The sequence below is a fragment of the Vigna unguiculata genome, chromosome 7 (genome assembly GCF_004118075.2).
Source record: "Vigna unguiculata cultivar IT97K-499-35 chromosome 7, ASM411807v1, whole genome shotgun sequence".
NCBI classification, from domain to species: Eukaryota; Viridiplantae; Streptophyta; class Magnoliopsida; order Fabales; family Fabaceae; genus Vigna; species Vigna unguiculata.
Window position 1 is genome coordinate 13,254,701 of NC_040285.1, and position 16,538 is coordinate 13,271,238.

Sequence of the window (16,538 nt, forward strand, 5' to 3'; positions counted from 1 at the left end):
AGATAGCTATAGGCCTCGGTTCGCGCAAAACCGGTGCCAAAGAGTGCTATAGGTCTCGGTCCAACAAGACCCGAAGCCAAAAAGGGACTGCATTTTTAAAAAAGTGAAGTAGTCGTTAGGTGTTTGGCCTCGGTCCAACAAGACCCGGTGCCAAAAAGGGGTATATGGCTTCAGTTGTTAGAGGAACCGAAGCCATAGGGTTTATTTAGGGTTTCAATTTCGCGAACCCTTCTACTTCTTGACGCCGTGAATCTGCAACTCTTTCCTCTCTCTCTTCCCTCAAACAACTTTCACCACATCTGTTTCTAAGTTTTGGATCGACGTTTCTTCTTATGATCTCAATCTCAATACCTTTCATCTCCATTGAAAATTGATTGAATGCATCAATGATCTCAGGTTCTCCTAACCAAGAGGACAAATCGTTTCTCTCTCCTATATATTCTTCGTCTGGTGAGTGTGCAGAACCAATGTCAATCACAGCCATGAACCTTGATGCCTGAAATAAACTTGGTAGTGCTGATAAGAAGTATCTCTGTGGATCCATGACGAAATTTGAGTACTCGGGATCCTCTTCCTTGGGAATTAGTTTTCGCATTAATGGTGGACGAATTGGAACATATCCACCATAGGGATATTGACCGAAGTTCAAGACTGATCTGCGACCACCTCTACCAGATCTGTGATTGCGAAACCTGCAAATCAAAAAACTAGATCTGCAAACATTGTCGCGACCCCTGCAGATTCACAAACCACCATTGACAATCGTTGTTGCGCGCGAGCCACGAGCACCGCCACGAACACGTTACCACGACGAGAACGCCTCCATTGCGGACGCGGCTGAGCCACCATTGACACAATAGCTTCGGTTCACAATAGAAATGAGGTAGAAGAGTAGCTCTATGGCTTCGGTTCACACCCGATGCCAAAAGCCATCCCTTTTGGCCTCACCCTAATATGCCTCGGTTCTAGAACCGGGGTAGAATATCAAAAACGACCGGGGCCAAAAGCCCTTACTGCACTGGTGATATTTAGTGAAAATTGATGATTTTGTTTAATTCTTGGGTATTTTGGGTGCTAAATTTGAATTTATTGAGGCTTATGGGTTTATGTAATTGAAGAGTTGAATGTTTCGAGATGTTTGGAATGAGATCCTAGAAATTTACTGAATGTATGTTTGATTTAATTGATGGTAAGGCTACTAATTAGTTTGAAATTGAAATCTGAGTTTCTGATGTTGAATGGAGAGCTTTATTTACGTGTTCTTTTTTTTCTATTAGCTTCTGATAAATGCAATGGATTGATGGTTTGGGTTCAATCTACTGCTCACGTTCCCGTTTGTTTGATTAAGGGTAGGTTGAATGTTTTAGTTATTTAAATCTATTGGTTTTGTCATAGGTTTGTCTAGTATACTGAAAGGCGTACATTTTGTATTTTGTTATTTTTTTATTTTCTTTTTTCTATTCATTTTTATTTAGTTGTTCAAGTTACTTATGAGCATTATGAGATGAGATTTGTGTCCAAGCTTTAGGGATTAGGAACTATGGTATCAGTATTGGCCTATTTTTGTTTCATTAATATTCTACTATGCATTAGTAATGACCTAATTTTGTTTTCATTAATCATATATGCTTTGTATTTGTAATTAGTGTTGCTCATTGAATAAACTTTTACATGTCGAATCTTATTTTGGAGCCAAATTCGATTTTGATATAGTTGACAAGAAACGACTTTTCGACCTAATCAATGAATTGCCATCAATATTTGAAGTTGTTATAGGGGCAGAAAAGAAGGAAGTTAAGGAGAAGTCTTTTGTTTCCAACCATCGTGGCATCAAGATTAAGTCCAACTCTAAGGCACAATGAGCTCCCAAATTTTCATACTCCCTAAATATCTAAATTTCGTTGTTTCATCTCTTAAAAAATGTGATATTTTGTAATTTGTGCCATGGATGCAATGTTTTTATTATATTTGTGGAATGAAAGTAGTATTTTTTTTTTGTATAATGCTTTGGTGAGTACAATTTTGTAAATAATGTTAATTTTATTTTTATCTCAAGTGTTTATCAAATCAGGCAAGCAATTTACATTTGCAAAGATTAACTACTGGGAAATCTCTTTGTGGCTACTAGGAGATCCTACTAGTTTTTTAGTTTTCTTCCATCTCTTTGTGGTATCTACTTCCATTTCTTAATTAGTCAACAATAATGATTAACCTGTCAAGTTGAATATTTAAAATTGATGAATAAATAAATTTTGTTAATATTAATGTTTCTGTTAATATCAATGTTCTCTTTCACCTATGTTATTGGTATGGTTCAATCATAGTTTGTTTATGAACAACTTGAGGAGTCTTCCATAACTTCTCTCTTTTGTCTTCCTGTTTTTTCAGGCTACCTATGAAATGATATTTGTGTTCACTCCAAGCTCTAGGAACTGATGACTTAAACATATGGTAATATTTATATTTCTTTGTATTTATTACCTATCTTTAGATCATTTAATATTTTCATTTAAATTTGTACGCAATTTAGTTTACTTATTTAAAATTTTGTACGCATTTAAATTTTTAGGAGCTATTTGGATTCTAGAATTGTTTGTTTTGTAGTTAGTTTTTTGTTTATGTTTTTCGGTTTTTCATTTTACATTTAACATGGAATCTGGGTAAAGTTGGCATGGAATGTAGGTTAGTACAATCACTTGCTCTATCCAAAGATGTGTTACTTTCTTCAAAGTTGAATGTTGTATAAACTTTTTTCAATGAAAACCTTATCTTTATTTCAAAAAGTGGACAAAAGATCATTTTTATTTAGGAACTCATTTTCAATTAGTATCTTTATTTCAACGAGCTCCATCTTTCTTTTTAGTTTAAGCATTGTCTTTGATATATACTTTTTAGATCACTTATCACCTTTGATTTTATGTTTTCAACTAAGTTATTTAGTGATATTCAACCACTGGTAAAATGTTATTGTTTCTTCTCTAAAAATATGTATTATTTCTTCACAAATCAACAAGAAATGTGAAAAATGTGATCATAATGAACTTAACTTTTACATCAGAGATGTATTGTTAGACTTTATAGTGTAGATTTGGTAATTTGATCTGAATCTTAATTATAGTCCATAATTATGTATTTCGATATTCTATTCTCAGATGAGGCCAACAAATGAAAGGCAAACTATTTTCTATACATGTACTCTCTAAATCAGTGTTATTCTGAACTTTATTGAGTTAAACTCGCAAGTTAGATAAACAATTAATTTATCTTGACACTAGGCTCATGCTTAAATGAACCGAAGGTTTTGAAATACTGAAATTTCTCTTGTAAACCCCTTTTTCTTGAATGAAATACTTAATTTTAGGATGTGAGATTCATTCTTTAAACCTGTGTAGGAAATTGGAGTCTTTGTTTTTCACACAGTTACGAGGTCTGATATAGCTACCGTAATAATTATAGATTTGACATTTTTAGTATTTAGTTTCATGAAATAAATGAAATTAAGTAACATTTTATCTTTTGTTTCTATATAAACTTTTCTTAGTTGAAAATGCAACAATTAATATTATTTGTTGGAAACATACGAGTATTCTATTGAGGAAGATCATTATTTGAAGATGAAGGTGCTTCTTGTAACATCCCGACCGGATATTACAAATTTAAATAATAACAGAGAAATAATATATAAGCGTCATTTATTAAAACATCATTTCCCAAAAATGCGAGAAATTTAAAAATTTATTTCATTGTGAAATATCTCAAATTCATAATTTATAAAATTCAAATATAGAAACCATGTTCAATAATCCAAATGTTATATAATCCTTAAAATACATAAAATAATAAAACTTTGAGAAAATCCTCTCCTAACTAGCCCCGCTCCGACTCTATGCCTCACCAAATCCACTTACAACATCATCTGCTCTCGTGTATCGCGTACACGATCATCACCAAACACAAGCAGATAGGGTGAGCTAACAATTAAAATAATCACATATACAGACATATATATCACAATCACACCAAAAGAATTTCATCCTTTGGTTCCATACCACATGACCACCACCATGTTAATCATGTTCTATGTCTTCTAATGAGTATCTCAAGATGTCTTGTTGTCACACCTACCAGCCACAACTGGCAGAGCACGTGTAGGAAACCATACTACGGACCACATTTTGTAACGCCAAGTGGAGTTCCAAATACGAATAACATTCGTAACGTCCCAAGACTACCAAAATCGTCAGCTTAATACTGAGGAGAGCAATCTAACTGGACCCATCCGTACACGCCATAACGTGCACACTTACATTGGCAATACTCGCCAACCCGAGCCACAACTCAAGAGTTCCTCGTGTTCATCCGTCATCCCGAGCCACAACTCAAGAGATGCCATTTCGAGCTACAACTCAAGGAATGCAACGTGCTTAACCCCTATTTCGAGCCACAACTCAAGGGATATGTTCTGAGCCATAACTCAAGGAACACCACCAAGCCGACCTTCGAGATATCATCAAAACCTTGTAAACAACACACATCCAAATCAAGCAAAGCACTTTTTCTTCATCAATATCGCCTAACGCTGCATACGAGTCGCCAGGCGCAACAGGCTTCCAGACCGCTTGGTGAGGGACACGTGCTGCCAGGCGCCAAGTGCCTTGTAGTCCACTCCCTTACAGCTATTGCTTGGCGGATCAACCATTGCCGCCAAGCGCCTTACCTCTATGTTGCTCTCTGAAACTACAACTATCGCCTGGCGATTCCAAACCTACCGTCAGGCGCTGCACCAGTAACGCATGATTTACTAGTTTGACACACTCTTAACCAAGTTCCACACTATCCAATTCATCACCCCTAACCTTAAGCACAATCAGGTACTTTCCCAGCTCACCATGATTTGTATTGCACTACCTTAGCTCTTGTACTCACTACATATAATAATCATATCATTACTCTTTGGGTTACAACTTACCTTCAGATTTTTCATAAACTAGGACTACCAATGGTTGTATAATTCCAGCAATTGAGAATCCCTACCCTTGTCACCTTGCCACTAATTATACTTTACCATAATGTTTTTGCTATAACTCCATTTCGTTTCATTTCCAAACCAGTCCTCTCCTACGGAGTAACCTAAGCCAATTCCCTCTAAGTCATTTCCTAGTTACATTATTCTACTTAATTATTATATTCTAGCCTTTTTCTCTTATCTAACCACACGTTGCATCATTTCTCTCTATTAATCCCTACATATTAAGCCACTAACTCGATCTACAGATTCCCAAATCTTCTCTCATGATCAAATTTATCCACAGATTTCTCCAACTCCACATTACACCTCGTGATCACGCAATACCTGTCTGCACTACGATGGCGCCTGACGGTAGAACTCGTGCCGCCAGGCGGTGCATGCCTTTCTGAAAAAGAACCTAGAATTTCTACACCTACAACTCAAGGTCACCATCACTATCTTTTCACCAATTCATCCAATCTTAATTCGATTAATGGCACACATGTCTTAATTATCATAGAACTAATTACTTCTATTTCAATTCCCATTGTAATTTATTCCAAAACCCAAAAATTTCCCAATTATTCAAACCCTAATTTGGAATTACACCATAATCATCTCAAATCCCTTGTCCTACTCATAATCAAGACATTTTTCAACAATTATCAATATCATATGCTTAGCTAACAGAAAATATTCGTTTTCCCATTTATCAACCACCCAGAAGTGTACAAAAATAAAAAAATACGCGAAACAAGTCGCGTCGCCTAGCGGGTGTTCACCGCTAGATAGTTCATGCTAAAAACCCAGAAACTGGGTGCGCAACCACGTGTCGCATGTCGGCAAGCTCGTGCCGCCAGGCGGTTCCATCTTTGGAACCCAAAAATAACCTAGAAAAAGGATGAGTCGCCTGGCGGTGGTTCATCACCTACCAGGCGGTTTCTGGAAAATTCCAGAAAACACAAAATTACACAAAATAGACAAAGTTTACACATTCATTTTATCATACTTTTCATGCAATTAACAATACGAATTAAAAGGTACGGTTTCAGCTCCCCTAACTTGGATTCCTTGCTACACTTCAAGAATTCTAGAGTTCTTTCTTTGCTCAACAATGGCTTCCCTTGCTTTCCTTTCCTTTCAGCTCCTTATCTCACTCACTAATATAGTGTTTACTCTAAAACCACTTTGCTATACGAATACACCAATGACAGCCCCAACAAACCTTTCTCTCACCCTTAATTGATCACTTTAATCTTGCTTGATTAGCCTTAATGATAATAAAACGAATTTCCATTAAAATTAGCTTAATGATCATTCAATATTGGTTCTATGGTGGTTTCACAATCCCCTTCAGCTGCCTTAATCTTGCTTGACTAGCCTTAATGATAATTAAACAAATTTCTATTAAAATTAGCTTAATGATCATTCAATATTGGTTCTATGGTGGTTTCGCAATCCCCTTCAGCTGCCTTAATCTTGCTTGACTAGCCTTAATGATAATTAAACAAATTTCTATTAAAATTAGCTTAATGATCATTCAATATTGGTTCTATGGTGGTTTCGTAATCCCCTTCAGCTTGTGCCTTCTTAGATGACTAGGGTTTCTACTCTTTCACGGTTATGCCAAAAAGAATTTTAGCAAAAAGAGAGTTTACATGATTCGAACCCATAACCATAACAATGTCAAATAAATTCACAACTATTTAATAAAAATAATAATAAATTAAATAGCACATAAACGACATACATAGGACTTCAACCCAAGTCCTCTCACACAATCAAGTACTCTTAACCATTTAAGCTAGTACTTTTCCACATCATACATGTTAGTATTAAATGCCATTAAGACTCCCACTTTCTGCATTTATTATTTATTTATTTATTTATTTGATTAAATTTCATGGGTCTTACACTTCTGTAGTTGAATTTCATAAAGTTGTTTTACTCTACTTTTTTTATCTTGTTTCTCTGTTCAATATGTTGATAATTTGTAGAATGTAGACGTTTTAGAAAGTTGCAACTAGAAATTAAATTGAGCTATTTAACAAATTATTTCCAATATGTTTTCATAGCAAATTCCAGGTGTTAACTACTTGCAGTTGTATTGTTGGTAACCGATGAAAGGTTGTGTTATAGATAATTAAGTATGTTGGGGTTTAGACGTTGGTTGTCAAGGTAATAATAATACCAATAAATGATAAACTTATCATGATTAAGAATGAAGCACAAACACATTCTTAACTTCTTTAATGCGTATTTTATCAAATATTGGTGGCTAACTAAAGAGCTTTAGTTATTTTTTCCTTGCAGTTCTTGATGCAAGACAAAGCTAGCCATCATAAGCAGTTTTCGGGAGAGATCAACAGAAGGTATGTTTATCACAAGTTTTTTTAGAGGGCTGTTAGGTTTGAGTCATTATAGTAAATTATAAGTTTTATTAGAGTTGTTAATCGTTATTTTATTATTTAGTTTGATTTGAACTCATTCTAGATCAATTATTAACTTCATCGACAATGTCATTGTGATACAACTTTCTCTGTTTCAATTTTTTTCTTGATGGTTTATGTTCACCATGTTTTTGTAATAGGACTTCAAAATTTTACTACTCGAATTGTGATATATCTTAATTTTGACTGCATCTCTGGTTGTATTCAGTTGTTAAAATGCTTAATTTTTGCTAGCAACAACATTTCCATGATGTTAGTAATCGGTGAAGGTTTGTGTTGGAGATTGTTGGATAAGCAGCATTAATGGTTCTGAATTATTTATAAATAGTTAGTTACCTTAAGATCTATTGGAAAAAATAGAAAAAAAATATTCTTTAAATTAGTTTTTATTGGATTGTTAAACTTGAAAATATGTCAAGAATATTGCCTATTAGTCATTATCTTTGACTTAAGTTTTTTCATTTAGACCATTGTCGCAATCGAAATCGGGACGACGAACCAAAAATAAAAATTTGAAAAAAAAAATAGAGTTTGGAGTCGCCACCATAGTTTATTATGGAAAACTACAAAAAAACCAAAAAAGATAAAACAAGGTCTGCGCAAAAACCAGATTTTGGGTCCGGGAGTCGGTTAAGCATGGGGAAGGTATTAGCACCCCCACAACATCCGTCCTAAGACGGTACCTTTAATTAAATGTGCAAAATGATATGATTTTCAAAATATTTATTTTTCCCAAAAAATAAAATAAAAGGATGTACAAAAGAAAAAAATTATTTTTTAGGCCCGACTAGGATTAATCCTTGCTCTACCTATCTCCATTTACAATGGAGAATCAGGGTTGCGTAGTTCTTTATGAAAAAATATTTGGAAAATTATTTGAAAAATGATTTAATTTGTTTTATAATTTTGAAAACCATTTTATTTAAATTTTAGCATTATTTTAAAATTGGTGTCATGCGATGCGAGCAACTAGACAGACACTTGAAATAAATTCTTTTTTTATAATCTTTTATTTTTATTTTTTAAATCATTTATAAATTTTTAATATTTTTTAAAGTTATTTTAAAGTAATTGTGGATGTCATTGCGACGTGGACAACCAAATAGATATAAAAGAGTAAACAAAGAAAGCCCTTTTTATTTTTAGATCATCTGTATATATTTTTTAGAAAAAACAAAAGTCTAAATTGGATGTCATGCGACGCGAGCGACCGGGCATACACTAAAGAAAGGGAAAAAATATTTTTTATGATTAAAAAAAATAATGAAAATTGAAACAAACTAAATCAAGAGATGAAGGAATTGAGAGTGATGTACCTTAAAAAATCTTCAATATCTCTTCACCTTTTCTCTTTTCTTTTTTTTTTTTTGCTTCCTTTTCTAATATTTTTGTGTTTGTTTTTTCCAATAGAGATAAAGATGAAGATGAGAGGTGTCTATATGGGTGGTAATGAGTAGGGATGGCAACGGGGCGGGGCGGGGACGGGTTTCGCTATCCCATACCCATCCCCGCATAAAAAATTCATCCCCATCCCCATACCCAAACCCAACGGGTATCAAACTTTTTTCTCATCCCCATCCCCACCGGGTAACGGGTATAACCTCGTACCCATATCCGTACCCGTGTTCTAACTACTTCAATATTAATTTTTATAAAAGAAAAAAAATTATGGTAAAGAAAACATAATATTATGAAATATTCAATATTAGGAGAATTTTCTTCGATGCCAAATACCTTAAAATAAATTATAATTGTTTACATTTTATATTAGAATACCAAATAAAATTTCATGTGAACCAAAACATTTATTAAATTTGCAAACTACAACATTGATGAACTTAGTTGATAAAATTAAAAAATATTTCAAAAAAATATAAAAGGAAAATAAATATTCAAATTAAAATATATTTTAAATGTTTGTTTACTTCAATTTTTTAAATTCTAATGAATCTCTTTTTTATACACTAATAAAAGTTATAATATATCACTTGATCAAAATGACACAAAGAACAAATAATAAAAGGAAAAAAAATATTCAAATTAAAATATATTTTAAATATTTGTTTACTTCAATTTTTTAAATTATAATGAATCTCTTTTTTATACACTAATAAAAAGTTATAATACATCACCTGATCAAAATGACACAAAGAACAAATAATAAACATAATAATAAAATTTTGATATAGATTTTGTATCTTTTGAACTTCAATATATGTTGGATAGTGACAAAAAAATATTCATAGAAATTACATTAAATTTTTATATTGTAGTAAATAAAAGTTATTTATACAATTAAAGTGAAAAAATTACAGTATGATTAATAGTGAGTTATAAAATAACAAATAATTAGATAGAATATATCGAAATATTATTCTACATGATGAAAATAAACAATAAATAAAAATATTAAAAAACTAACAAATGTGTGTTTTAGAAATAATTTGAGAGACTATCGAAAGAAATCGCACAAAGGAAATCAAATGTATAATTAAGGTATGATAAAATGAAAAAAAAAAACTTAGAGAACTAATTATTAAATTATGTTTGAAGTGGTTAAAAATAAATAGAAATATCATTCGTGACCAAAAAATTTGTCATTAAATTACAAATAAATTAGTAATTAAATTGGTCACTAAATCAAGTACCGATTCGATCATTGAATCAGTCACTAATTTAGACAATAAATCAACTACTACCACCAATGATGAAAAATAGTGACTGATATGGATTACTGACTAAATCAGTCACCATTTCATGTTTTTCTTGTAGTGAATTATCATATACTATTCCTAAATATCATTATATATATATATATATATATATATATAATTGTAACCACTTCAAACAGAATTTAAAGTGAAAAAATTACATTATGATTAATAATGAGTTATAAAATAAAAAATAATTATATAGAATATATCGAAATATTATTCTACATGATGAAAATAAAAATAATAAATAAAAATATTAAAAAACTAACAAATGTGTGTTTTAGAAATAATTTGAGAGACTATCGAAAAAAATCACACAAAGGAAATCAAATGTATAACTAAGGTATGATAAGACAAAAAATATCTTAGAGAACTAAGAAAACTTTTCAAATATCAACATATATACTTAATGGTTGAAAAATAACGAAAATTATTTTAATGAAACAAAAGAGTTCTTCAAATTAAACAAAAATTAATAATAATAATAATAAGTAAAGAATTTTTTTTATATTACCTTAAATTGAGAGTATAAACATTCTCATGTGAAAGGAAAATTTATAATAAATAAAAATATTAAAAAATAATATAAATATTCAAATGTGAGGCATAATTTTTTTTTATTAACATACATCATTTTAACATAATTACATAAATGTTATGATAAGATAAAAAATATATTGGAGATGAGAATGAGTATAATGACAAATGAAATAATTAAAAGAAATAAAAAATAGAAAAAAAAAAAATATATATATATATATATAGGGGTTACTTGATTAATTGTGAATATTTTAATAATTTAAACGAGAATGAAGATATGGCGGGGACGGGTATTATGGCGGGTATATGTACATCCCCATACCCATCTCCATACCCAACTGAAAAAGTCGGGGATTCCCCATACCCATACTCATACCCAGTCAATGCGGGGATTCCCCGTCAAAACGGGGACGGGTTTGGACAATACCCACGGGGACGGGTTTATTTGCCATCTCTAGTAATGAGAAAATTAGAGAAGTAGAGAATGTTTTCTTCTCTTTTTTTCTACCTCCTTCAATATGTTTTTTTTTTTTTTGAAATAGAGATAAAAAAGGAGGTGTGTGTGGGAGTGGTGATGAGAAAGAATTAGAGAAAGAATATTTTTTTTTTCTTTCTTTTTTCTTCTTTCCAACTCTTTTTTTTTTCTTTTTTTCTAAAATTAAAGTTTGAAAATTTTTTGAAGAAAAAAATTATTTCACCTTTTACCATTAACTAAAAACATTTTTTATTTCTTTTTTTATTTTTATTTTTTTAAAAATAAATTTATTCTCTCAGACGAAATTAGGTGTTAACAACCATCCTAGGCCATTCTTCTCTAAATTTTGTTACTGGCTCAAAAACATGAATTCAATGAATGCAAGTTGATTGCTTGACATGCATTAAAATGAAAAAAGACAATCATCATCAAGCAAGAAAAATGTTATGATAGTGTTTGAATATGTTGTTGATTAACTAACAAGCAAAAAAATGTTACACCTCACTAAGTACTTGGTCAACTATTTAGGTTTTCCGTTTCAGTGATGGTAAATAGTTTGTTCATAATAATGAGTTTTTGGATTTTTTTTTTCAAACTTTTCATGAAGTGAAAAATATGACAATATTGTCTCTTAAATTGAGAGAACAATTGATCACTTACTAAGGCACAATGGCCTCATCACAATGCAAGTTTTTTTTTTTTTTTACTTTTTTAGTTTCTTTCTTGTAATTAACTATTTTATTATAACAATCCTAATAATTTAATATCCATAACTTTTATATAAATTTAATATTGTTAAAAATTTCTTGAATATTTTTTATAAGTTTTATATACTAATGATATCACAACAAATCTTTATAAAGAGTTACACATGTCTCATGTCGGTAGACTTGAATAAAACAAGATTATAAGATTTAATAATAACCTAGGTAATCAAAATCAATATTTAAATCATAAAATCGTAAGATTCTACGATTTATATAATATTTTTATCAAATTTCATGCACAATCGTAATACAGTATGATCGGTAGGATCGTCGAACAAAATCGTGTAAATGGTCATTTTTTGTTCAAATCTTCTATTGCACTACATATTCATATTCTTTGGTGAATAATTAAAATTTTAGATTGTTATGTATTCCAAGTCACATAACCACCTTTCACCTAGTTACATTAAATATTAATACAATTAAAATTCATTTCTCAATAAAGATAATAATACAATTAAAAACGAACTAAAACATACCACAACACTTTCCAATTAAAATTTAATACAATTATAATTTTCCAATTTTATAACCACAATTTTGTATAAACCCAAAGCATAATAATGTTTAGTATTTGTTAATTATAACGTTACTATTTATTACTTCTCGTATTTATTAATTATAATGTTAATATTTATTATTTATTGTATAAAGAAATTTATATTAATGATATTTACGAAGATGGATAATAAATTACTTTTTTAATTTATTTTCTTTTCATTATTTTATTTTAAATATTTTAATATTTTATTACATTAATTATTTTCATAAACGTTATTTAAAATTTCAAAATATAAAATTAGATTAATTTCTATTCCTTATAAAATGAAATAATTATATATATATATATATATATATAAAATAAAATCTATAATTTCACGGTTTACGATAATACAAATCTCTTCACTCCTAACCATAATCTCAATTTTAACTACCTTTATCACAACACTTAATATTATCAGAATTTTATTATTAGAAAACATAATCGTATCTTTATTATTTAAGGATCAATTATAAATTAATTTTTAGCATTAGTTATTATTTAGAGAATGATATTTTGACTACTAAATTTTGATAACTTTCTCTTGGGATATGATGTGTTAGTGGTTTTGGAATATTAAGAATGAGAAAATGGAGAAATAGAGAACCATTTAGAAGATACCACCTAAGGTTGTAAGAGAAAGTTATCAAAATTTAATAGTTAAAAAATCATGTTCCTGATTATTTATGGATATAATTATATCTCCATCATTCAATAATGATTTTACTATATCCTTATGATTTAGATACATTTTCATTTTTTTCTTCATATTATTAAAATCTTTATGTATATATTATATATATAATCATACATAATTATAATACTTGAAAATAGTTATATAAATAAATTGTTTATTTAAATATAATAAAATAATCATGTTTGTATTATTATTATTATTATTATTATTATTATTATTATTTGTAATATTTGTATTATTATTATGAGTATAATATTATTGTATATATAGTTGTTTGGTATTGATATTAAAATTATTAAAATTATTATTATTATTATTATTATTATTAGCGAAAACACATTCTCCAACGCGCGTACATGTGTTTCTATTTGTTAATTTTCATAAAAATTTGAGTTAAGATCAATATAAAATATATAATTAATTTATAAAATAGTTTTTAAATGTAAAATTAAAAAAATAAAATATGTACACAAAAGAAATTTTTAAAATAACTAATAAAGACAAAAGAAGTTTTAGAAAAAATGGTTAAAAATAAACGATTTATAAAATAATTAACTTTTAAAATAATAATTAAGGGTAAAACTAATGAAATATAAACACAACACAAAGTATTTATTTATATCTTGTTATAGATTATTATTATTATTATTTTTATAGAATTATTTGTATGAGTATGTATTAGTCATCATCATTCGTATGAGTATGTATTAGTCATTGTATTATTAGTAGTTTTATTAAAGTTATTATTATTATTATTATTTTTATAATTATAATTATTATTAGTATTGTTATTATTAGTATTATTATTATTATTATTATTATTATTATTATTATTTCTATTAGTATCATCATTATTTATATTATTATTTAACAAATACTTCTTTCATATCCCTCTACGTGATTTAATATGTTTATTGTTTCGGGTGTAGGAACTAAGAGCCTACTAAAGAGCCTCTTCAAGCTTACTCCACTTTTCACTGCAGCGATAACTTTTCCAAGAAAATCCACTCCTTAGCTCGATCGGCTGGGATGACGATCGGGGTACCTGTCTAAAGGGCTCCGATGCTTAAGTCAGTAAGGGACCGATCGGTGTATCAGTGTAACTGCTGTAATAAATGCGAATTTAAGATTCTTACCAACCTACTTTTGGGCCCTATTTATAGTTTTCGGTGTGGGCCTGTAATTAGGGTTCCTTAATCACGGCCCAATGATCCTTTAATCAAGATTACTGACTTGTTTAACGTTAATTAACCCGATTGACTGGTTGTTTGACCGTGCGACTGATGGCCGCTTGACTGGATTAGTTATGCCCTGTTTTTAACAAGTGAACGATTCGTGTATGGCTAATCGACCGACGGACGCATGTAAAGGACTACGCAAATCTAAAGAAATTGATCGACCGATGGCTGATATACTAATTGTCCTTTATTATGTTTAGGTGTTGCTCATGCGGGTCTGATCGACCGATGTGCCATTGGGGATCAGAATGTCACTCGTTTATGTGTTACCGATGGACTGATGGGCCTGAACATGGTTGGCTTGTGAAACCGATCCACCGATTGCTTTTGGCGATACAGTGACTTATTTGTATAACCGTTTGACCGATGGTCCTACAATTTGTTCACCAGGTCGTTCGACCGATAGTCTCTTAACGATGCTATGTGGTTTGTTTGTAGAACCGTTTGACCGATGGTCGTACAATTTGTTCACCAGGCCGTTCGACCGATAGTCTCTTAATGATGCTATGTGGTTTGTTTGTAGAACCGATTGATCGATGGTCCTACGCAATTTATTTACCAGGCCGTTCGACCGATGGTGTTTTATATACGAGTTTTTCCAACCTTGTCCGATGGGCCTGAGGATTGGCTTTGGCCGATTGACCGATGGGACGTACAGTACACAAGCCCCCCAGCCTCGAGCGATGGAAGTGAAGCGAGGAGGTTTACCAGGACCGTAGTGCCGATTGACCGCCGGCATCTCTCAATGGTTATCTTGCATCGTAGATCGTGCCTGTCAGTTATGATTTGAAGCGTCGCGAAGTATGGGCCGTTGATCTGCGCGTGATCGTATGGTTCTGAGGCTGCCACGTGTCATTGGGTCCTCCTATAAATAGGTCTGTGTGGCTGTCGTTATTTCCACGTTTTCCTTTCTCTTTCTAGCCGAGCCTCCAATCGATTTCTTCTATTTGTAAGTAAAAAATGTCCAGTGCATCGAGTTCAGATGGGGTCGATCTCCGCCTTGTTCAGCTCTTCTGATTCGGGGACTTCGCTCGGGGGAGTATCAAGTTCAACGGATTCTCCTATCCTCCTCAGCGGAAGCCCAGAAGTTGAGCAACCGGTCGTCGAGGCGGCGGATCAGGTTGTTGCTTCGGAAGAGAGTGGGGACGTCATAAGCATTGACGTTCGCGATGAGGGAGAGCAGGCTAATCTGCCAGAGATACAAGGATACGATTGGGCCCCTTATGAGTCGCGTACGCGTGCGACGAGATTCCGATGGGGCAATGACCTTGGGGATCTGGTTGAGCGGACCAATGTTTTTGGCGATGATGTGGAGGACGGATTTCTCCGGGTCAAAGTGTGTGCCAGCAACGAGAGGGTTTGCCACGGAAAGGGAGCGGCGAAGCTAGAGTTCTTCTACGTCTACGCTTGTCTCTTCCACGATTTGGGTCTGACTGTGCCATTTGCCGACTGGCAGATGGCGGTCCTTCGTCAGATCCAATGTGCGCCGACCAAGATACATCCGAACGCTTGGGCGTCGATGCAGGCGTTCGACGTTCTATGCCAAGCGGCCGGTCTGACAGCGACCATGCCCTTGTTTATACACTTCTACAAGACCCGGCTGACGGCTTCGAAAGGCTGGGTCTCTTTTCTTGGGGCGAACAAGAGCTTGTTCACCCTTTACCTCGCTTCCTACAAAGGTTTCAATACCGGCTTTTTTAAGGTCGCGATTCCCGGTCGAGGGAGAAAGTACATTTTCGATGAGGAGGGTCGGCCGAAGTTCCCCTTATACTGGATGACTTTTCCCCCTCCTACCGATCCTTGGGCTGAAGACCGCTTGAGCGGGCCGACCTGGCCGTCCTCAAGACCCTGCCCGACAAGATCCCCCCGCGGTCGCTGATCCAATGCCTCCGCTCCCCGGATTTGCCGAGGGCGGTTTATGGTTAGTTGTTCTGATCTTCTCGGTCGTCTTAGTGGTTGCAATTGACTTACATGTTTTCTCTTGTTTCGCAGATATTATGGCTCGGACGACCGTCTCCAACGCTGAGTTCTTGGCCCGCGCTAAGACTCGTCGAAGAGAAGAGGATACTGCTGAGGAGGTCGCCCCCCTCTAGAGCGTCCCCGCTGCC